This window comes from Caretta caretta, chromosome 9 (assembly GCF_965140235.1).
Source record: "Caretta caretta isolate rCarCar2 chromosome 9, rCarCar1.hap1, whole genome shotgun sequence".
Classification (NCBI taxonomy): Eukaryota; Metazoa; Chordata; order Testudines; family Cheloniidae; genus Caretta; species Caretta caretta.
In genome coordinates this window covers 79,555,256-79,578,490 of record NC_134214.1, presented here as the reverse complement: position 1 = coordinate 79,578,490, position 23,235 = coordinate 79,555,256, and the positions used below count along the sequence as shown (strand labels likewise).

Sequence of the window (23,235 nt, the reverse complement as noted above, 5' to 3'; positions counted from 1 at the left end):
AGCAGTTCAGTTGGAACCAAAGAGATCCTGATTCATGCCTTCTGTCCCAAGCCGATGCTGAAGAAAAAGCCCAATACTGCATGGGGGGAAGGCGGGGAAGAGGGCGGGGTCAGCAAACTGGCCTTTGAGACCCTTGCCAGAAGGGTGTCTAAACTGCAAAGGATCCTCCCTACTGCACCAGACATTCTCTGTCAGCCCAAGACAGGCAAGGTTTTTCTTGTTTCACAAACATCTGCCCTGTCCCATAGCTGTCATGAGCTGGCAAGTCCCCAAGGATAAGATTTAATATCCCAAGCTAATTTGGGTAGTTAGTGTTCCTAGCTATGGTAGTATAAGCCAGAAGACATACAGGGTTCAGTGAAGATCTGATTTGTGGCTGGCTGAACCTTCCTCAGAAGAATGGGGTGGTGGTTAGTTTGTCATTACTACCTCTCCTATTGGTTAACCCCTCCTACCCAATGGAAATCAAGGGCTTACCTAACTGGGTACATTGTCAATAATTTAAAAATACATTCTGGGTGCAGCATTACTGTACAAGATAATCTACTTTCAATGAGCCAAGCAACTTCAAAACTCAAATCCTCTGCCGTCTCAAACAATTCAACCCACCCCTTCCCCCATTTTCAAATGCAGAGTTAAACATCTGCAACTCTGAAAACAATGCCAGCCCTTAGTGTCAGCCTAGGAAACAATGCTCTCCCAAGAGTGAGCTAATCTGAGACCCATCATCCCAGAACATATAGGCTCAATGCAGAATTTATTGGATGAGGTTCTTGGGTCTGTGCTATACAGGAAATCAGACTAAATGATCTTTATGGTCCCTTCTGGCCTTAAAACCTATGAATCTAAGAAAAGCTTTTGTAATTTGCAGTGAATGAACTGGTGCCAACTGCACCCACCTATTTGCCCTCCAGTGACTGATAGTATTTTATCTCTGTCTTTAGTATGCATTTAGATATTTCATGATGAGGACAGTGTTTTGCTGCATTGTGGCTGAAAAAATATACTGTAACATGGTTACCTAATAAGTATTTCTATATAAGTGTTATCCCTTTCTTCCTACCCTAATACACTAGCCTCCCTCTTCTCCAATTAGTGTTTCCAGGGAGGAAGTGGCTATTGTACTTTTTACATAGCTAGTGTTTTGGAATCCTCAGGAAGTTTTGAAGAGCAGGTTAGACAAATATCTGCAAGGGATGGTCTAATCCCTACCTGAGCATGGAGGTGGGGACAGGACTAGATGACCTTTTGATGTCCCTTTTAACCTCCCTTTTCTATAATCATATAACAGATATGTTGGAGTCATTAACTTCACACCCTCCTCATTTATTTGTGAACTTTCTTTTTTCCCTAGCCCTGTACTTTCCCCCTTGCTATTTGCTTTGCATGCTATAGGATGAAGGAAACAAGAACAAAACATCTCACACTGGACACAGGCCCAGGGCTTTGCTGGAGAAGATGAGGGGGTTTTATGGAAGATACATAAATATGCTACACATTTAACTTCCATTCCTATGAATGCACTCACTATTCTGTTTTGAGGTGTGTGGGGGTGTCATTGTGAGTGGGGGGAGAGAATTAGGGTAATTTTTTCACCTATAATTTAAAGCCAAGCAAAAAGTTTTCCAAACAGAGAGAAAGAGTTTGCATGCACTCTTGCTAAGGGCCATCAAATTTCTTTTAAACTAGAAATGTGTAACATTACAAGTATCTGTCAGTGGATAATATATAGCAGAGTATATTTGTTAAACCCCAGATGAGAACATCCCTCTCTAATCCAGCATGAGCCAGAGAAAGCTTGTGAGATCCAAATGGAAAATACAAATTTGCACGCAGAAAAAAATCATAGTTTTATAGCCTGGCATTGATTTATTGAGAAACCACTGCAGACAAGAGTCTGAATTCTTGTTTGGACCAGCTGTGTTCTGGAAGGAGTCCCAGACTGCCATTTATTCAGCTCAGAGCAACACCTGATGGGCTTCTTTAAAATCCAATGTTAAAGACGTTTGTTATTTCTCATTCTGAACATTAAAACCATATCTATATCTAATTTTTAACATGCATTCAATAAAACATTCGCAGCAGGAGTGTCAGGCATGAGGCACCACTTTCTAATAACAACTGACTTTTATATAGCTCCTCTCATCTGAGAGGCCGCCAAACACTCAAAAATATGATTACTTTACCTGTCATTGAAATGTTTCTTCACGATGCCTGTGAGTCTGAGGGGCTGAAAGAACCTGCTAGAGCCAGAAGTAATGCAGGTAACCATTGTCAAATCTTCCCTCAAGCAGCTGTGCCAGTAACACACTTCACTGTTATTCTTGTCATGGGCCTCCACACAGATTCCCTAAAGCTCCTGTATCCTCTACATCCCCTGCTATTTTAAACGCAGGCATCTCCTGGACAGAAAATACCCATCACAGTGAATAATGCGGTGTTTGAGAAGAGTGGGCAAATCCACCCTCTACGAGGTAGGAAGAGAGATTCAGAAAATGCAATTTGCTTGAGCCCTAGGCCAGGTTGTGTTGAATCCAGGCCTTACAAAGCACATTAAAAGCACAGTGGCAACTGGCATCCAGACGGGCTTGGAAAGACCTGCTCCGCTTCTGCTGTCCAATGACCAATGGCCGTCTCCTCAGACACAACGGGGAAGTTTTGAAATTTGCCGGCTGCATAGCAAACACTAAAAATGTAGCAATTTAGAACACGCTCACCACAGATCCTGCCTTTTATCCTTCTGCATGACTGAAATCAGATGTTCTGGAATGGGATTTGTTCTCCTTTCCTTTGCCAACTGTCATCCTCCTAATCACCAAACCAGCTGAACTTCCCAAATAGTAATCATACAGAAATGTCCATATATAGGCTAAATGCAGTATTCTCTCTAGTTCAAAGCAATGTCTTCACTCCTACATACTATGTATTTGTTGCAGTGGTTCCAGGGAAAGGTTGAAAAGTCAGTCAAGTGACTCTGTTGATCACATTGTAACCCCAAGGAGAGTTGTAAAGAATGTCAGTTCCTCTTAGAAATATTGGACCAAAGATGAATTTCTGCAAGAGTGATATTAGAGAAGGCCATTTGACTCTATCAGAAGCTTTTCCCATCTAAGCACAAGGCTTTAGACAGTACACAGATATTAGGGCATCTTGGACCAGAGAGAAATCTTATTTACCTTTGCAAAGTCCAGTTGGTCCTCATGAATAGGTGTGGGGACAACATCAGTCATGGATGTAGGTTTTATCCAGTCATAGACTATGGGACAAACTCCCACACCAATTCAAGATCATCTGCTGCAATGACAAGGTGATCACCATCTCTAATATAAATACACAGCAACGTGTAAAAAAAAAAAGAAAAGAAAAATGAACAATTACAAATCCCCTATCAAAAAGAGAACACTCCACTGCACACACAGTTCTCTACCAGGGAAAGGATGAGGGAGAGAAGGAATCACTAATGCCGCCTGTTGGCCACATCACTTAATGCACTGCTGGAAAATATTCAGATACTATGGTGAAGAAGGTGGTATAAGAACCTGTATAGAATAGAATGACATTCTTTTATTTAAAAGGATATGAGGTTTAAAAAACACTACAAGTGTGAGCAGCCTCGTCTGTCTTACATATCAGTATAAATCACAGCACTTCTCATGTCTCAAGCCTTTCAGAAATACTTCAGCAAACATTTTGCCTGGAGTGGGAGATAGCTAGACCTTCACAGGCCACAGCACACTCCCTCCTGTGTGCCTAGCCACTTTGCTGACCAGCACATATCTCCTCCTCGTCTTTCCCTGTTCCATTTGGCACAGCCGGTGTGTCAACGAGCCCAACCAGAGCGCAATCCCTGCACCTGTGGAAGTGCAAGGGCTGCTATTATGCTCCGCAATTGCACTGAGATGCTAGGAGGGGGAGCGTTCCTGTGCCATCCTCTTTGTGCCCACTTGTGGAGCAGCTGGGCACAATCTGGTCCTATGCAACTAGATGTCTAATCTATTTCCAATGGACAAAAGCTTGGGGTAGATAAATTAGTACTTCAAACCAAGCGTGGGTAGGTTACATTTTACAAAGATGAGCCTCCTGCATTTACAGATAAGTGCCAGTATCTGTCTGAAAGAACATCCTCAGCATAGCTAACGAGTCTCATAGAGGCAGGCAACATGGGGAGAAGCTTCCAGGAGTAACAATGCCAGATCTGTAAATTATGGAAGTCTCAGAACATTCTAATTCCCCCACAAACCAGAGTCTTAGTGTGGAAGAATGAGTGGGCCTTAGGTATACCTCTGCTCATGAGCATTTGTACTGCTGATAGTTGCTCAGCAGCTCCATGCTGACCATGTCAAAAGCTGGGGGCAGTCTCCGTCTGTCACTCACCTTCTCCAGTATGTGTTACTCCTTGCTGATATTTTTTCAGCCCTCCTATGATTTGCAGCTCCAGCATTGTCTTGGTGAGACTCACATCAAGCAAAGATCCAGCATGCTAGCTGCATTGTGTCCTTCCTCTGACTTCACTTCATATCTTGTGGGTTCACCACTCAAAGAGTTCAGCCATGTAAGAAACAGCCTCTGCCCGGCTGCTTCTGAGTGCAAACCTTGACTTTCACCCCTCCAGCCAGAAAATGATCAGAGCCCACCAGGACAATTCTCCACCAGGTTTTTGCACACTACATCATAAGTTCTAGCTGCAGGCTAGGTGGAATTCCACAATGGGTGTGTGTTCTGACTCTGATGGTTAGGAACTGAGTGATCTTTACAGCCTTGCCTCCATGGATCTCTAAATGCTTTACATTCATTAATTAAGAATCACAATCCCCACCCCCAGTGAATTAAGTATTATCTGTTTGATGATGAAATAATAAGAAGATAATGAAATAATAATATTCAGCACTTACACATTTTATCCATAGATCAACCAGCTATATAAAGGTGGTGCTGCCTTGTGGATAGACTACTGGAGTGGGATTCTGGAAACCTGGGTTCTATTCCTGGCTCTGCCATGGGATGACATTGGGTAAGTCATTTCACCTCTGAGTACCTCAGTTTCCCCATTTGTAACACAGAGATAATAACTGCCCTCCTTTGCACAGTGCTTTGAGATCTGTTAATGAATGTGTCATATGGGAGGCAGGTATTATTACTACAGTAAAGTAGGGTTGCTCTCATTCTCCCCGTGGTTTTCCTTTACAGAAGAGGAAACTGAAGTACAGAGGGAGAAAGGTAGTCAGTGCCAGAGCCAAGAACACAACCTTCAGCTCCCCTGACTCCCACTCCTGTGCCCTATTCACTGAACAACTGCTTTCTCATTTTCCTTATTAATAGTTGTCTGACATTGTTATTACCACTACTGACAAGTTATAAACCAGCATTTCACAGGGTGCATTTTGGTGGGGAATACAAATTGACAAACATTTAATTCACAGGACTGTCCCTGAAATGGTGTGATGCAGAGATAAAATATTAGACTGCATGGGAGAAATAGAGAGACACACTAAGAAATACATGAGTTCAGAAGCCTGCCACACCTTTGTAGCTATTTCAAAAGCATTATTTACTAATAGTGCTTTGGAAGGGAAAACAAAGAGTTTACTTAGTGGAAGATCAAGGAGGAGGAGCTGAGAAAGTTTAGTTTCCTTCAGAATAAATCTTAGTGGTAGACAGCATACACTATGTGTAGTTAAACAAATATTTCAAAAGACAAAGACTTACAAGTTTCAATGAAACCATCACAGTAACAATTGCCTGTTTCCTCCTTACCATTGAGGAATGACTGCAAATATGCATGAAACCTACCATCCCTCGGCCCGCGCTGCTTCACGCAGCCCCCATTGGCCTGGAACAGCAAACCGTGGCCAGTGGGAGCTGCGATTGGCCGAACCGTGGATGCTGCAGGTAAAAAAATAGTCCTGGCCCACCAGTGGATTTCCCTGATGGGCTGCATGCCAAAGGTTGCCGATCCCTGGACTAGATGGTCATGATGGTCCCTTGTTCTGACCTTAAAGTCTATGAGAGATGGTCAACATTTCCTGAATTTTGAGTTTCCAATGAAAGTATGTGTTGAAAGTTCAGTTTTTGATGGGGAGGGAAAATCTCAAATTTTCAATGAAAAATTTTGTCCAAAGAGTTTTGAATTTTTTCAACCAGGTAAAGAGCTAGTCAAAATATGACAATTCCTGCCATTCTTTTTACTGTTTTTTCCAGGCAGCTCTAATGTTACCAACTGATGCTTGCCTGAGAACCTGTATGGAAATAAATTAATGGTTTCAGTCAAGTTCCTTATGGACAAATATCCCTGCGTGATAATCACCACCATGAAAGGTACCTTTGTTCGCAGTCTCAGCAGAGGCACCTAGGGCATACTAGACAGACAGGTAGGCCTAGGAACAGAGTGGGAACTTCTTAGTGCAGGGGCCAATGTGTCTCTCGACCTGCAGATATCCTTTAACTCAGTTTTGCGAAACGCTGGGCTTCAGAATTGCAGTTTTTCAAATGTATTCCATTTGATCATAGTCTGGTAGTGCAGCATTTTATCTTGATCCATTGGTCAAACCAGTAACATATTATATAAAATGGGGCTGGAGGGCAAGGGGGGAGACCCAGGAATTTCAGATACGATTACAAAAAATCAGAAATTGAGCTGTAATGGGAGTACGGTTCTCGTGGCAACCCAGCCTACCAGCAGGAGTTAGAACCCAGCATTAAGCTGCTGAACTTTCCCTAACTTGTTACAGAAGAGGCAAGAGAGGGATGCAAGAGAGGGATGTTACAGAAGAGGCAATGAGAGAGGGGATGGGATTCCCTAGCTCCCCTTGTCCATTGTTTACCCTCTCTATTCCCCCAGTGGCTGCACTTGGGAGAGTTCTCTGGGGCAATCACACCCCGACAGAAGACTGGTTCTTCTTCCTGCCATCCCCTTGTGGGAGAGTAGAGTCTGGCTGGAACAGGGGTCAGCCTCTCAGACAGCCCTTTGATAGAGCTCTCCTACTTCTTCTCCTATGGTGGCCAGCCGCTCATATGCTTGGCCCAACAGAGGGTCGTGTCTCTGTTCTAGGACGAAATTGCCACCCCACAGGAGGGCTTCCAGGTCTCGATGGTCTATCCCTTCCTGCCCTGTGGGGGGTCTGCGGCTGTGTTGCTTGGGATATCCCTTCCCCAGGGTCATCTTGTGGCTTTCCAAGCTCCTGGGAACTGGAGTCCCTACTTGGTCTGCATTCTCACTTGTTGTCTGGGCTTGGGTATTTTGATTCGCACCCCCCCACACACACCCACACCCCCACACCCCCACCACCACCACACACGCAAAAAAGTCAGTCCTGACCTATGATCACAGACTGGATCAACATTTCTGCCAAGGCTACGGTTATCACTGCACTATGGGCCTCCACGGTCAATTGTAACTGCTGGCTGGGGTAGGTTTTGATATTGCTGTGGATACATTGAAGGTGAACAGTGTTCTTGGGAGTGGTGTCACTTCCCACCATGCAGACCTGGACCATTGTCTGGCTGCAGCTTGAGCCCAAGAACCAGCTTCCATGGGTCCACCACCAGCACCACCAGCTTGGGGGGAGTTTTTTCCCCACACCCAGGTTTCCGCCATCTAGCACTGGGCATACTCCAATTCTATCACTGGGAACTCCCTCTATGCGTCCTGTCTGCCCACAAGAGTAGCATGGTAATGGGCTGAGGTTGTCGGCCTCTTTCCTAGGGTAGGGGGAGCCCGTCTGCGGAGTATTGACCGGACCTATGTCTGTGGGCACCGCTTCAGTCATCTGAGAGCCCTGGCATTCCCCTGGGCAGTGTGGCCATTGATCTCAGCCTCTCTGTCCCCCTACGGCTGCTTCAAGCCTCAGGGGTGCTCTGCCCGTCTGGGAAGGCCCCTTCCAGGCTAACCTCCCTGGAGAGACTGCTGTTGCTTCTGGCTCACTCCCTGCTGACTCTGCCTTTAGTGACCCTTCAGCGTCTACAAAGTCCTCCATTAACCTCATTGCTTCCAATAGCCTCCCTGGGCGGTGCCGTAGCAGCCACTCCCTGCCTTTCGTGGGTAGTATCTTTATGTATTGCTCCATTGTAATGGCCTCAGCTACTTGGGTCCCTGAGCGCTCCTCTGGGCAGAACCACTTCCTGCAATGTTCCTTCAGCCATTGTGCTACCATTTGGGGGCTCGTCCCCTTTGGGTATCTCTCACCCCTAAACCATTGAATCATAGAATCATAGAAGACCAGGGTTGGAAGGGACCTCAGGGGGTCATCTAGTCCAACCCCCTGCTCAAAGCAGGGCCAATCCCCAATTTTTCCCCCAGATCCCTAAATGGCGCCCTTAAGGATTGAACTCTCAACCCTAGGTTTAGCAGGCCAATGCTCAAACCACTGAGCTATCCCTTGTTAATGGGTAATTGGCGGTGGGTTTCCTCCAAAATATCCAAATAGTCCAAGATGGCGGACTTTACTTGCTTATAACGCTTTGCCTGTTCCGAGTCCAGATTACGGGAGGCGGAGTGTGCCGGACTCATCAGGTATGGGGCTAGGATAAGAGTCCATTGTTCTGGGCACTACTGGGCTACCTGTGCCATCCTCTCATACGTGACTAAAAAGGCTTCAGGGTCATCCTCTGGTCTCATCTTGGTGAGCTTCACTGGTACTAGCAGAAGGACCCCTTCAGTGGAAGTGTGACCCCCAGCCCTCTCTGTGGGCATTTGCATGGTACTATCTGTGATAGCATTTCCTTTTGGAACTCCTGCTGCTGGGTCATCCGTCCCCTCCGCAGCTGTTGTTGGGTGACCTGGACTTGCTGCTGTGCATTCTTCTACGGCAGCAATTGCAGTTTCTACTGCATCTCTACCACCCACTTATACCGCCACTCCGGTTCCATCTTGAGCTGCGCAGCTGGGCCCTATCCTTTCTAAGGCCTTTTCTGTTTTTTTATCAGGCATAGTGTGCCCAGATTCTGCACCATTTGTAGGAGGGGACAGGACTCCCAAGATCCCCCTTAGGTCCCACTGTCCATCATTTACCCTCTCTACTCCCTCAGTGGCTGCACTTGGGGATAATTCTCTGGGGCAATTGCACCCTGGCAGAGATGGGGGTTCTTCCTCCCTTCCCCTTGCAGGAGAGGAGAGTCTGGCTGGAACAGGGGTCAGCCTCTGCAAGTCTTTTGTGCCTTCACAGGGTTTACCTCCTAACCCTCTTCCGAGGGCATGTTGTTTGGCTGTCAGCAGCAGCAGCTCAGGACAGTGCGTTCATGGCTGTCCGCTCCTTGACTGGCCTGCTTCTGTTACTGGCAGTCTCTGCATGGAGCAGCCATCTTCCCGATCACCACTCCTTTCCCATGGTATATTTCCCCTTTTAAGCCCCTCCTCCTCCAGGCTGAACGGCCATGCAGATTTGCCCTGTTAGCGCAGCACAGGCCTCGAGGAGCTTGTTAGCCTCCTCCCAGCCAGTGGGAGGGCATGTCCCTTCACGGGCAGTTTGCTAACTCCAGCTGGATATGTGGGATGTGGGCCTGGCTCCCCTGAGGAAAGGGAGCTATAAGGGGTTATTTCAGAGGAGCACCTGGTGGGCAAAGTTAGTCATACCCACTTCAGGAGGAATTATAGTATGAAGTTTCTTTTGTGTTGTTGTAAAAACAGGAAAGGGTCAGAATGTGGACATTAATTCAGGAGTCTGTGTGCTCTGTTGAGGATAGGGCAGGGAGTAGGCGCGCTGGAACAGGGGGAGCCAGGGGACCATGGCCCAATCACTTTTACCAGCTGTAGAGGTGAGCAACGGGCAGGAAGGGGTGGAGAGGAGTGGGTGGGGGGGGACTTGAGGGGAAAAGGTGGCATGGCGGTGGGACCTCAGGGGAAGGGGACGGCACCACAGTTTGGGCACCGGTGCCCCCCACACACACTTTTAGTGAGGTTCCACCACTCCTGGTAGAGACTCAACCTATTCACAGAGCTGAATACTAATAATTTGGTAGTCTCATGCTCATATGTAAAGAATATCTACAGCTCTGGGAAAATCTATGGATTCGGGTACTGCATTAGTGGTGCAGAGATTTCACTGAAAAACAGAAAATCCATCTTGTGTGAAATTTTGATATTTTAACATGTATTTCCATCCTCTGTTGGGATGAAAAGTCAAAATAGTTAAATATTTTGCAGATGAAAAGTTCCATAAATAATTGATTTTGGAAATGTTGACATGGAAGGTTTAGACATTTTTGATTTAATCAAAACATTTCATTTTGGTTTCATGGCCTGATGGTTTGTCAAAACCAATTTTCCCAGTGGAGAATTCTGCTGACATCAATCCTTTCCCATGAAAAAAATTGATTTTGATTAAACCCCGTTTTCCAATGCAGAAATGTTCTGTTGGAAATTTTTTGACTAGCTCTAGTGGTGTAGTGACATATTAAGTATAGGTATGCTCTGCCCTTCTATATATTAACTTGGGGGCTTACAGGGGTACTAGTAGACAACAATGTCAACAAAGCTTTGACACCACTGGTATACCTATAGGCCAATCAGCCTTCCAAAAATTAATGGCAAGCACATGCAGGCAGTGATATTCCAGAGAAGGTCTATTCAATTTGTTCAGTCAAACCTTTCCATAGCAAGAGGTGCTGATCATCAGGAATTATATGCAAAAGGATTCAATAAAGTGCTGATAGTTTTGCAATAAATTGTTTTATTTGGAACTGCAGGCTGATGTCAGTAGCCATCTTGCTGACTGAAAAGCAACATCATTCATATCCCTGGCAGTGTCAGTTGACTTCAGTCTGAGACAATGGAAACCAGCCTTCTTCCAGCTTCAGTGCTGGCTAAACTATCAGACAGAAAGTATCTATGCTTAAAACATAAACCTTTTGGGGGTAACTAGTAGACATCGACTTCATTCCTCTAATTACTAAGCCAACTTCAGAGCAGGATGGAGGCTGATAGAGGGTGGGTCACAGCACCGGTGTTGCAGCTGGTTACTTCAGAGTTCAGTTTTGGTTCAGATTAGAATCCAGATTTGAAACTCCTCCAAAGTTCAGAGGTATTTGGATGTGGAGTTTGGGCCTCCCTCTAGTGCAGAGACTTTGCCTGGGGCCAATGTCATAAATTATCCTTTCAGTATGATTACTTCTTTCCCTGTCATATACAGTAAATTTTCCTCTCTAAACTAGTCGACAGTTGTAACCCTTCCATCGCTCTGCAGGCAGGGAGTGTATGCGTCCCCTCCTCTATGATTTTTTGTGTGGCTTGCATTATCATTTGCTAAATTTATGACCTGCTGTTTGTATTGGTCCACAGCTTCAAGACCTTTATGTGGCTTTCCCCCCACCACATAGTTCACAAATGAATCAACCTCTTCTCAGCAAGATGATAACTGCTGCCAGCAGCCCGCAGTTCCAAAACACAAAATGAAATTAAATATTTCCCATTGAATTCAATGATAGTTTTGCATTGACAGCAGCCTGGATGTCTTACAATATTCATTTATTTTTCTTCATTCCAGAGCTTGGGCAGATTTTTTTCTTCTTTCCATCTTTTCTTTCAGCAGTTTAGTCAGGGGTAGTATAAAATGAGGAACTGGAATCTATATAATTTAAATCCTTTCCCTGCATACATGGTGGCATTTCCCACCTGCCAAGAAAAAAAAATACATACACTACTCCTGCCTGCACAAAGAGAATGCCTGTGTACACTCTGTGACTGCATATATGCCTGACTGTCCCTGGGCTCCGTGTGCCTTTTTGTTTCTTGACGGGACAGCACAAACAATGGGCCTCTGGGATCTGAACATGATTCAACTGGAGGTTTTTTGGTCACACTAAGACTCTAGCAATCATTCCGTTGGGAGAATCACCTTCGGAACATTTGCAGAGTGAGCTGCAGGGCAGTTAGAAAAGTCATCCTGCCCCTCTGAATAAGGAGATGGGCCATCCCTAGGGTAAATCAGCAGGCCCAGATAATTTCCACCAAGGAGCCCTAAAAGAATTGGCAGAGGAGATCTCTGGACTGCCTATGTTAATTTTTAATAATTGGACTATCAGGGAAATTCCAGAAGACTGGATGATTGCTAATGTGTTTCTAAAAGCAAGCAGGATAAGCTGAGTAAGTATCAGCCATCTAGTCTGACATCAATTTTGGGCAGAAGAATGGAAAAGCTGATATAGGATTCAACTGATAAAGAAATGGGACCAGATTTTTAAAAGCGTTTAGGCATTACTGTGCTCAGTGGTGCAACACCTACCTAACTTAGGAGCCTAAATCTCATTTTCAAAGGTTATTTAGGCACTAAGGAACCAAAATCCCATTGACAGTCAATGGGATTTAGGCTCCAAGTGCCTGAATCCTTTTTGAGCATTGCACTGCGCTACAATGCTGAGCACACCACCACCTAAATACCTTTTAAAATCTGGTCCTTAAAGTACAGGACTATAATTAATGCCAGTCAATATAGCTTTATGGATAGTAGGTCTTATCAAACAAATCTGATTTCTTTTTTAATGATTTTACAAGTCTGGACTGACAAAGGGAGCTGTGTATCTGTATTAGACTTGTAAGGCTTAGTACTGCACAATATTGTGATTAAAAATTTAGCAGTATACTAGATCAAAAAAACTATGTTAAATGGCTTAAGAACAAGCTGACTGACAGATCTCAAAAAGTGGTGGTCAATGGGGAATCATCATCAAATGGAAGTGTTTCTAGGGGGATTCTGCAGGGATCAACATGAGAACTAAGGCTATTCCACATTTTCGTCAGTGATCTGGAAGTAAACATAAAATCACTGCTGATAAAATTAGTGGGTGACAAAGGCTGGTGGAGTGGTAAAAGGTGCAGACAGGACATTCATATAGAGTGATTTGAATATATTGGTTAGCAGGGCCCCTTCAAACAAAATGAGTTTGAAATATGCACAAATGCCCAGTGCAAAGTTATACATTTAAGAACAAGGAATGCAGGCCTTACCTACAGGATGGAGGACTATATCCTGGAAAGGAGTTACTCCAAAAGCGACCACAGTAGATCAGCAATTCTATATGAGCTCCCAGTGCACTGCTGTGGCAAAAAAAGTTAATGCAATCCTTGACTGTTTACGCAGAGGAGTATTGAGTAGGACCAGGGAGGTGATTTTACTTCTACGTATGTCACTGGTGAAACCAGTGCTGGAATACTGCATCCAGTTCTGGGGTCCACATTTTTCAAAGGATGTGGAAAATTGAAAACAGTGTAGAAAAGAGCCACAAAAATGATTTGAGGACTGGAGAAATTGCCTTACAGTGAGAGACTTAAAGAGCTCAATCTCTTTAATTTATCAAAAAGAAGACCGAGAGGTGATTTGATTACAATGTATGAGTGCCTTCAGAGGGATAAAATACTGAATACTAATGGAGTCTTTAATCTAATGGAAAAGGGCATCATAAAAACCAAGGGCTGGAAGCTGAAGCCAGACAAATTCAGATTAGAAATAAAGCACACGTTCTTAAAAGTGATATTGAATAACCATTGAAACAAACTACCAAGGGAAGTGGTGGATTCTCCATCTCGTGTCATCTTCAAATCAAGACTGGATGCTTTGTGGAAGATATGCTTTAGCCAAACACAAGTTATTGGGCTAAATACAGAGGTAACTGGGTGAAATTTAATGGCCTGTGATACACAGGTCAGACTAGATGATCTAATGGTCTTGCTGGCCTTAACCACAACTCTCCACCTCCCAGGATCTCATCCCAAATAGAGTGCAGGACAATCCCAATCTCAGAACATTATGTCCCAGTTTGAGAGAGAGTGAGATGAAAACCTTCAAGCTGTCTCACTGCCTCGGGCAAGGCATGACTGTCCAGTCAGGAAAGTGCAATAGTAGTTTGTAGACTCTCAGCATGAGAACAGGATATTATGTGTTCATAATATTTTATAGGGATCTTTCACAGAAGATTTTGTAATTAGACTGTTTCCATAACTGGTTTACCAGAATAGTCAAAGATTAAGGGAAATTCTTTAAATGCATCTCAGAACATCTCATACCATCAGGTTTATGGGGTCCTAGGCAGCCCTCCCAGACCTTCAGCCAGATGAAAGTAATTACATTTATAACATGGCCAGTTGTCTCGCCTTATTATTGTTTAGGTGTACACCACATGTGACAGAGTAGTTAGTGAGTGATTATGACCAGCCTGGGTGGAGGTTTGAGCACCTTTGTGCATGTGCGGTGGGGGTTCATAAGAACGGTAAAGAATGTCTTATCTCTTTAAGAACTGCACTCAGACTGATCAGAACATCTGTCAGCCAAAGCCAAAATCAAAATTAAAAGTGCATTCACATCTGCCGGGCTGCAGAAGGAAAAGTCTCCTCAAGATTCCTTGTGCTCCAGCCCTCTCTTGCCTGCAAATTACTCCCCATGGGATACAAATGTCTTACTCCTCCTCCTGACTGCCTGCTGGTAATTAAACTGTTCTGCTACTTGTCTCAGGCTGGCTGGCAGAGCTGGCTTGCTTGACTTCTGCAAGAGGTGTTTTAACCGTATCCCTACCAGAGTCTGTGTGAAGTCTCTACTCCCCATAATCTATCCATGGCCCCACCAAGTCGCAGGACCTCCTTCTCAACCTCCTCCTACCACTGGCCAAAATGGCCATCTACAAGACCAGAGAGAATAGGTTGGCTGATGGGGTTTCCTGCGACTGTGGGGCCTATTTCCAATCCTCTGTCCACTCATGCATCTGGGCAGTGTTCCTCTGGGCCACGTCTGCTGGCTCCCTTGACACCTCTGAGGAGCAGTGGGCACTGTCCTGGGTTCTCTGCTTGGTGTCCCCATCACGTTCTCTTCGTTTAGCCCAGTGACCTCACTCCCATCCCTGTTATATCTTTAGCTGTCCTCTGTACTTAATTGAGATCCCGGACCTTGTGGATCCTCCCCTTAGGCTGGGGGAGGTCCTTTAGCAGTTTAGCACTTCCCAGAGCCCAGAAAAAAAATCCACCATCTTCTCCATCCCTCCCCTTCCTCCACATGCATGGTGGAAGCTATATTGTTGGAAGAACCTTTCTGATTTCCTGTAGAGATCACTGAGTGACCAGTCTGAGAGTCTTACCTATGAGCCACCCTCACTACTATCACTGCCTTCACTCCGTGCCTCCTGGCCATATACAAAGGCAGCAGTTCAGCTCATTAACCATTTTGCTGCTAGTTTCTGCTGTGAACTTTGCAACGTCACATATCCAGCCCTGGTAGAGCTCTCTCTCTGGCTTGATACTCACCAGGCTCTTGTGTTTTGGGCCCACTGCTCCAGGTGCCATGGGCTTTAAGCTTCCTGAGTCTGAAAAGAGTCCAGGCACTGCCCCTGGTGGGGGTGTCTAGGCACAGATTCAGGGTGTAAATCTTCTATCTAGTACCCCCTTCTGAGAGCTGAAACACTGTGGTCCAATGGCTGTGCCCCTGGGACTAGTGCTGTTCCCTCAGACTCCTCCATAGCTTAAACACATCCTCTCCCAAACTCTAGCCAGGTGTGTATCCCGGGTTTACAGTTCAACTCTTCCAGGGCACACAACAGTGAAAGCAAAAAGGCAGATTTCACACAGGTTTTTAAACATTATTATTCTTGACTTAGCATGAGGGATACACAGATCTAGAGAAAATAATAAGCACACTCTCACACATTTCCCTGATTTAGGTTCCTTAACATTCTGAAGAGTTCTTTGTACTTGGGCAGAGCCTTTGGGATATCCAGGATCTTTCTCCTGAAGCTCATGGTTTCTCTTCAGAATCATAGAGTGAGTCTTTCTCTGTAGATCAGGTGGCAGTTAAACAGAATCCTCATGCTATGAAAACATGCCCTTCTTTCCTGCTGAAGCTTTCTGTGAATCCCTTGAGTTTGTGTGCTCCAACAACAACATCCGGTTCTTTTGTTCAGCTGTTGGGGATTTTTCACTCTCCACTTCCCCCCTCCATGCAGAGAAATTGGAGGAACTAGTCTCCTACCTTCAGCCAACTCATTGCCCCAACGTGTTTCCACTTGAATAAGCGACCCTTAAGGACTAACTATTGTCCCTTGTCTGGAAGAAACATAGTATAATCCTGATAGCAAATGGTGGATTCCACATACACCGGGGCCTTCCATGGTTGAACAATTTCATAACATCAACCAGAATTCACAAGCTGAACAAAGATGGATTCCCCAAATCATCACATCATCTCTCACGTCCAAGTTTAATGGCCATATTTACAAGGCTGAAACTCAGACATGAGTGAGCTGAGCTCTAAAGAGGCTTAGACCAGGAGACAGGATATGGCTAGAGCCTCTGTTGCTTGACAGCAGCAGAGTTTGAACCTAACTGACGCCTTACTGATACAAAGGCAGCGGCTCAGTTCATTTTGCTGCCAGTTTCTGCTATGAATTTTTCAACAAAAGGACTCCTTTGACTGCCCATGTTCAACAGAATAATATGTCCCAAGGGATGAACTTTAACTGGCACAGCACTAGAGGTGCATTTCACCAGACATAAATGGTGAAATGAGCAGCACTAAAGCTGTTGAATCAAGGTTATGCTTTCCAAGGTACTGATTTAGAGTAGTAAAGGAACACAGGGCTTGTCTATACCACAGAGCCTTGTCTGGTATAACCAGGTTGGCATAGCTAGGTCAGCAGAGCTACCTAGTGTAGGTGCAGTGTGAGCCAGCAGACCAAGTTCTTCTGCCCACATAGCTACACTGCTCCCCCAAATGACATTAGTTAAACTGACAGAAGCACTCTTCTGCCATCATAGCTACATCTATACCAGGTGTTTTGCTGGCACAGCTGTGTCAGCTAGGGTGTGTGATATTCTTCCATGCTCCCAAGCAACATCGGGAAACCAGCAAAACTTTGTAGTGTGGACCAGGCCTTAGGCTGTGTGTGTGTGTACGTACATATGTATGTACAATAGTTGTGTGTGATTAGGCTGATGTGTGTGTTAAATTAAATCATTGTCCTTTTCTAACTGCATGAATTTAGAGTCACAGAATCATAGAATCATAGAATATCAGGGTTGGAAGGGACCTCAGGAGGTCATCTAGTCCAACCCCCTGCTGCTGTGAAGATGGCCCATGATACCCAACTCGAATCTAGCAAAGTCCTGCCTGAATGAGGCGAGTGCAACTTCTCTTGACCAGAGTGTGCACAAACACACTTAGACTATTTCCCTCCAACGTTACTTGAGTCAGGCTGGATTGTCTCACTTGTTTGTTTCAACAAAAATGTCTCTGCTGCTGCCTTGCCCTTCAGTTCTGCAGCATGGCCTTCCTATAACCACAAGCTGCCTTGACTGAAATCACTAGTTGGAAATATGCGCTTTGCCAAGGTTCTCTTGATTTAGACAAGACTTCAGCTTTCTCATTTCTCTCAGAGGAAGTGAGAAAAGGTTTATTCTTTCAGCTGCATCTCATACACTAGAGGAATATACTGGGAATATTGGTGTTTCTTCTCTCCGTCCTTTACAGGCAATCATACTAGCAGAATGCTGTGCAAGGAAAACAATTCTCCGTGAATAGATTCACAAATCTACAGGGAGTTTATATTAATGCCCTAAATATAACGCAGGGTCTAGAACAACCCTCTTCTCTATCCAGACTCTATGTAGGGCAATAGTGTAGCACTCAAATACACACATAGAGACCCCTCTCTCTCCAAAGGGAGTGGCAGATTAACTCTGGTTAGATGAACTGACCTGAACTTGCCTCCCTTTGTAGTATATCAGATAATGGCAGTCTTCCCTTTCTGATGAAGTATGAACTGTTTGTGTGTGATGTGCACAAGGACCCACATACATAATTATTTGTATTCCAATACAGCCTAGAGGGCCGAGCTAATATCAGGATTCCATTGTGTTTGGCGCTGTACAAAAACATAGTAACAGACAGTGTCTGCACTGAAGAGTTCAACGTCTAATTGGACAAGAAAGACAAAGGGTTGGAGAGGAAACAGAAAGATAGTGATTTGTCCAAGGTCACAGCAGAAATAACACAGGTTTTCTTTGTTCTACTCCAGTGCTCTACCCCCTAGACAATACAGCCTTTTCTATCTATAGTATGGAATTGATTAATCCATTTTTTTCATATAATCAAATCCTAAATACTTTGCATAATGTTTTTGTCATGTACCAAATCTCAACTGCTGTTCTGAGTCATGAAAAAATAAAAAATAATTTTTTTGTGAGGATCTGGGCTTTTAAGAGCTTATGAGTTACATCCTAACACAGGGGAGCCAAGATGAATATTTCATAATTTTAGAAACCTCCACAGAAATTTGCTTGATACAAAAAATACTGATTCATAAGCATTTCATTTAAAGCCACAAGATAGTGTAGTTGGGAAGTGTTTTAGCATTTATATACTGTCACAAATGCAGGCATCCCTCTTTTATTTCTCTGCTTCCAAATAACCTCTCTCAGTTGCTCACTCTGTTCTCACACAGAGATTGGAAATGGAGGCCTCAGACATGACAGACAGTGGTTAATCCGTTGGTGCTTTAAATCAGTCAACCAGCACACTTACTAACTGCCAGCTGATTATCCAAGGTTTGCACATTTTTGAGGTCAGAATTTATAGTATCCACAGAGGTCTACATTTCTAGAGAGAGAAATACTAGAACTCGATTTATTTACCTACAATTTCAGCCTATCTGATAGAATCTACTCACATACAACCCCCTCAGCCTGCTGATGGCTTCTGTAAATACCCATCCCTGAAGCACCTATGTGTCTTCCTAGCTCATATATATGATCCCACTTCAATTCAGATCAGGTAATTCCATAATCCATTAAGTGCATAGCCACCATCTAGTCCTTTCAGTGACAATAACTCAAATGACTGATGTCTCCATTTAAATACATAATTTTCCTGGCTGCATGTAAAAGTCAAGGCATGAATTACTCCAGGCAAGTGACTGGCATAATTATGCAGGTGATTTCCCCTTTAAATGCTTTTACATGGAGGTTTGTTACATTACAGATCCTTTATTTACTTAGGCTTAAATGAGATTTAAGTGATGCATAGGTCTTGTTCTGGGTCTATGCATACGGGTGAATTTCATCCTTCATCCTTACTCTACTCTAAATCTAATCCCCATTCGACATTACTCCATCTGGAAATTGTCTGAAATACTTAAATGTCCTATAGGTTGAAAAGGACAGATTTAAAGGACAACAAAACTGTGTACAGCACTTTAGCATCCGTTTTAAGGGTGAACACCTGGCATTTAGAATTCTGAACCCAACAACATTCAGGAACTTTCTATGACCTACAGAATCTAAAAGCAGGGGAGGAGGAGGAGGGTATGGTTTCATATCCTCCAAGTCGGCAATTTGTGAAAAGAGCAAACAGAATTAATTTGCTTTGTGCACCAACATGAAAACAGAGTGAAATCTACGTGGGAGTTTAGATTAAAATAGAAATAGACTTTTAAAAAGGTCAGATCAAAAGCCAGTGGTAAAAACCACCAGAATAAGTCTAATTTTTGAACAATATTCCCCACAAAAGAAGGTCCTGCTGTACCCCACATTGTCTTGATGCCTGCAGCTCATCTGGGAGCAGGGTATCAAGTGTAGGGGTTCATGTAACTAAGGTCTCCTCAAGTACCTGAAAAAGTATCTCTCTAGATTTTATTTCATCTCCTTTAGTGGTTGGCTTGTGAAGGGCTCTATGCTGACAACCCAGGAAAATGGAGAACAGGGAAAGAGCACCTGCAATGAATTAGCCAACTAGTAACGGCTAATGACAGGCTGAGGAGGCCTCGAGGTAGAACTAATCAGTTGATGAGCTATTTATTTAAATACACATTAAAATGGTACATATTTTGGTTGTATCCTCTCACGTATCCTTTTTTACTTGTCTCCTGGGGATGGAGGGAGATGGGACTGATAAGACATGTGTCTGTCACCTCACAGACAACTTTTGCTTGTAAATTGTAGTTGGGTCCCCCACTCTTCATCTTTTTGTGTTTTAGACTGTAAACAGTTCAGGACAAGGGTGGTCCCTAAATATATGTTTGAACAGCATCCAGCACAACTCTGTCCTGATCCTGAGTGGGACCTCTAGGCAAGACTGCAATACAAACAGTATTGTATACAGAATAATAAACATTAAGCATCAGATTCACGACCTTTGTCCACCAAGATGCACCAACTCTGCCCAGGAAGGATCACTTTTAGGAATGAAAATTCTGTGCAGCCTGGCTCCCAGAAGACAGCTATTCAGTGGCAAAAAGGGCTGTCAGAACTGTCCTTCTAAGTCAGGGACTAGGCAAGTTGGCAGGGTCAATGCATGATGGAAGCTGGCACTGCTGCCGCCCATGATTGCAGTTGTCAGGACTGTCAGATTAATAATCTTTACCAGAACTAAAATTGCCTTTTGATTAAAAAAACAACAACAAAAAGCAGCTGCTTCCTACTCTGAATTACTTCTTCACACACGAGGTCTGTCATGTTTCCACAATCAAGAGGGTGCCATTGTCCAAAACAGGAACAAACATCCATGTGCCACGAATTAAGCAGTCACAATTTAGCCTGCCCCCCAACCCTTCAGCCACCATCCTGAACTTCAAAGGCATGGCAGGTAGCAGTCAAAGATTTATTTATCTTCTGGCTATTTTCTCATACTTCTTGTTCAAATCCTCTTGCCTTACAGTATGGAGTGGAGGCCAAAACCCTTCAGGAAAGGAGAACTCTGTGATGTCTGGGGTTTTGAAACATTTCTTGGGCTTTTTCTTTAATGGAGGATGTTGTCAAAGTATTTATGACTTAAGGAACATTTTCCTTCCCTTGATTTAAATCACTATTTTCAATGGAAATTTATGCCAACAATACATAGTCTTGTTTGAATGCCTTTCTTGACAGGCTTATTGGGTGACCAGTGAGATGAAATCAAAACCAGGTGTTGCAGCTCATAGCTTGTGTTTTGCCCAAGCTGAATGGCCCTGGTGCACTGGAAGACACTGAAAGAGTTAATACTGTAGGTCTCACTGCTGTAGGAAGTAGTGCTGACTATCAATGCTACTCTGCTGTTTGCATGTTGCTGTGGTTACTCTGGGTTACCAATAACAAAGCCCTTACCTCCTTTGTAACCACAGGGGCCTCTTGGTACTCCCCATTTCTGCCTGAAATATGACTTCTGAACCTCAGAAGTATCTGGTTCTAAATCTAGAACTCTCAATTTGTGGTAATTTGGTAAAAATCCATTGTAATAAATCTGCTGAGCATAATAATAAATCAGGTTTAAAAAGGGAAAGGGAGTGTGATCTACAAGAGAAACTTCTCTGGCTTCCAAAGCATCATCTGGCCAACAAAGCTATATGAACGTACACAGCTGTGGAGAAGTACTGTCTGCTAGTATTGTGGGACTGGATCTCTACTGAGCTCTGTCTCTCTGCATTATCAGAAAATTTTATGAAAGCTAATGTTAAAATTATCAATTACACAGGTTAAGGAAAGAGTGTCTATACATCTGGGTATAATGCTTAAATTGTCCAAAAATACAAATACACATATCAGGTGAGAGATTCTGGGTTTATTGTTGAAAGGAACCAATCAACAAGGTGTTCAGGTATCTTAAAGCCACAGGGAATTCATCTGTCAACCATAGTACTGAGTTCATAGTTAAACACTTCTCCCAGACAGCCAGCATAAAACAAGGCAATAAAAATGAACTCAAGGCTGGCTTCAAAAACCTCAGCCACTAATTACATTTAGCTGACCATAGGAAAGGAGGAGGAGGTTATGGGATCATAAGATCACTACTAGGAGTTCCCTCCGTCCTTGATAATGTGCTGCTGCTAGCAAAGATCAGGGCATCAGCAGCAGTGAATGGAATTAGAAATAGCAATAGAGCTAAAGCACAGCCAGCTTGTTATGAGAGGAAATATGGCAGGGTCCTTCCCCACACAAAGAAGAGCCAATGCAAACCCTGACTGTGCAAACATGAGCCAGAACAGACCCAGCCTGTGCTGAGAAGGGAGGAATCTGTTCAAGTCTGTATCAAGAAGAGCCAGAACTGACCTGGCATTTACTGGGAAATGCCTTGTCCATGTTTGGAATATCTGGGGATATGTTCCCTGCCCAGTACCAAAAGTCAGAAAAAAATCCCAATCTCATGTTTATAAGAGCCAGAAACAACAAAGAGCATCACCAGGAAAGTTGATTTGCTAGCACTAGTAAGTCTTTCTAGAAAGTCCAGTCCTGGCAGGGAATGCAGGAAATTTCTAGAGTGGATACAAACTGCAAATACAAAAGTAAAAGCTCATATTGGTAATTGCAAAGCACTCCAAAAGTAATCATCATCCTTACTTTGTGCAAATATGATATTCACCATTTTCTTTAGTTAATGGGATTCTCAGGTAGAATTTCAATTGCAGCTGTTCATTTTTCAGACACAAAAGTACTTTTTTACCTTTTCTACATACATGAGTGGATTCCTTTCCTTTCCTTTTCTTTTACACACACACACAACCCCCCCCCCAGTTCCCTGCAATTACACCAAAAAGAAAACTAAAGCCTGTTAGAGGAAGGTGCTTGAATAATAAAACTAACCTTTTGTGAACTTTGGAGAATGACTGAAAATCAAAAAGCAACTAATTATTCATAACAAGTGTGGAGCAAGTGTAACCTAGCAGTTGCTGCAGCAGCCTAGAAGCTAGCACGCTTGTGGTTCTTTCCTTAGTTGTGACACTTACTCCCTCAGTGGCCTTAAGCCAGTCACTTAATCTCTGTCTGTCTCAGTAAAAAGTTTCATGCCCTGTGCAACATAGTTAGATCGATTTACTACAGCAATGGAAAAACCCCTTCCCTTGATGTAGGAAGCGTCTGCACTATGGCATACAGTGGTGCAGATGCAGTGCCATAGCTATGCTGCTGTAGTGTAGACATACCCATAGTGACCAACAGGCTTCTTAAAACAAAGTACTTTTAGTTAGCAGTTGGGACAAAACATTAAAGACAAAAGGATTTTAAAACATCAGATAGGACATAAACATATTTAGGCTTATCTAGTCTTATGCTTCACTATACACTAAATTAGCTAGGCATTCCTTCTAAATGACAAGAACAGAACCAAACCAGTTTACATTCTCCTATCAAGTGCACTTTTTTCTATGCAGGTCTCTCAAGGCAGGTCTACACAACAAAGTTAAGTCGACTTAATGTAAGTTGACATCCAGACACTGCAGTAATTAAGTCAGTCGTGCATGTCCACAGCATACTCATTGTGTCGGCGGAGTGTGTCCTCACTAGCACAACTTTTATCAAGG

General features: G+C 43.7%; 1 protein-coding gene across 2 annotated transcripts in view; it reads right to left on the bottom strand.

The window, feature by feature from the left end:
• EDA2R (ectodysplasin A2 receptor) overlaps window positions 1-23,235 on the bottom strand; it is a 168,186-nt gene that overhangs the window by 79,804 nt on the left and 65,147 nt on the right. The window contains exon 1 of one of the 2 annotated variants that reach the window (XM_075132466.1): window positions 2,187-2,664. The exons of the other annotated variant lie outside the window; for it this stretch is intronic. The gene's annotated coding sequence lies outside the window, so the exon portion shown is untranslated. Of the gene's footprint in view, window positions 1-2,186; window positions 2,665-23,235 lie in introns of those variants that run through there. 2 annotated transcript variants of the gene reach the window in all.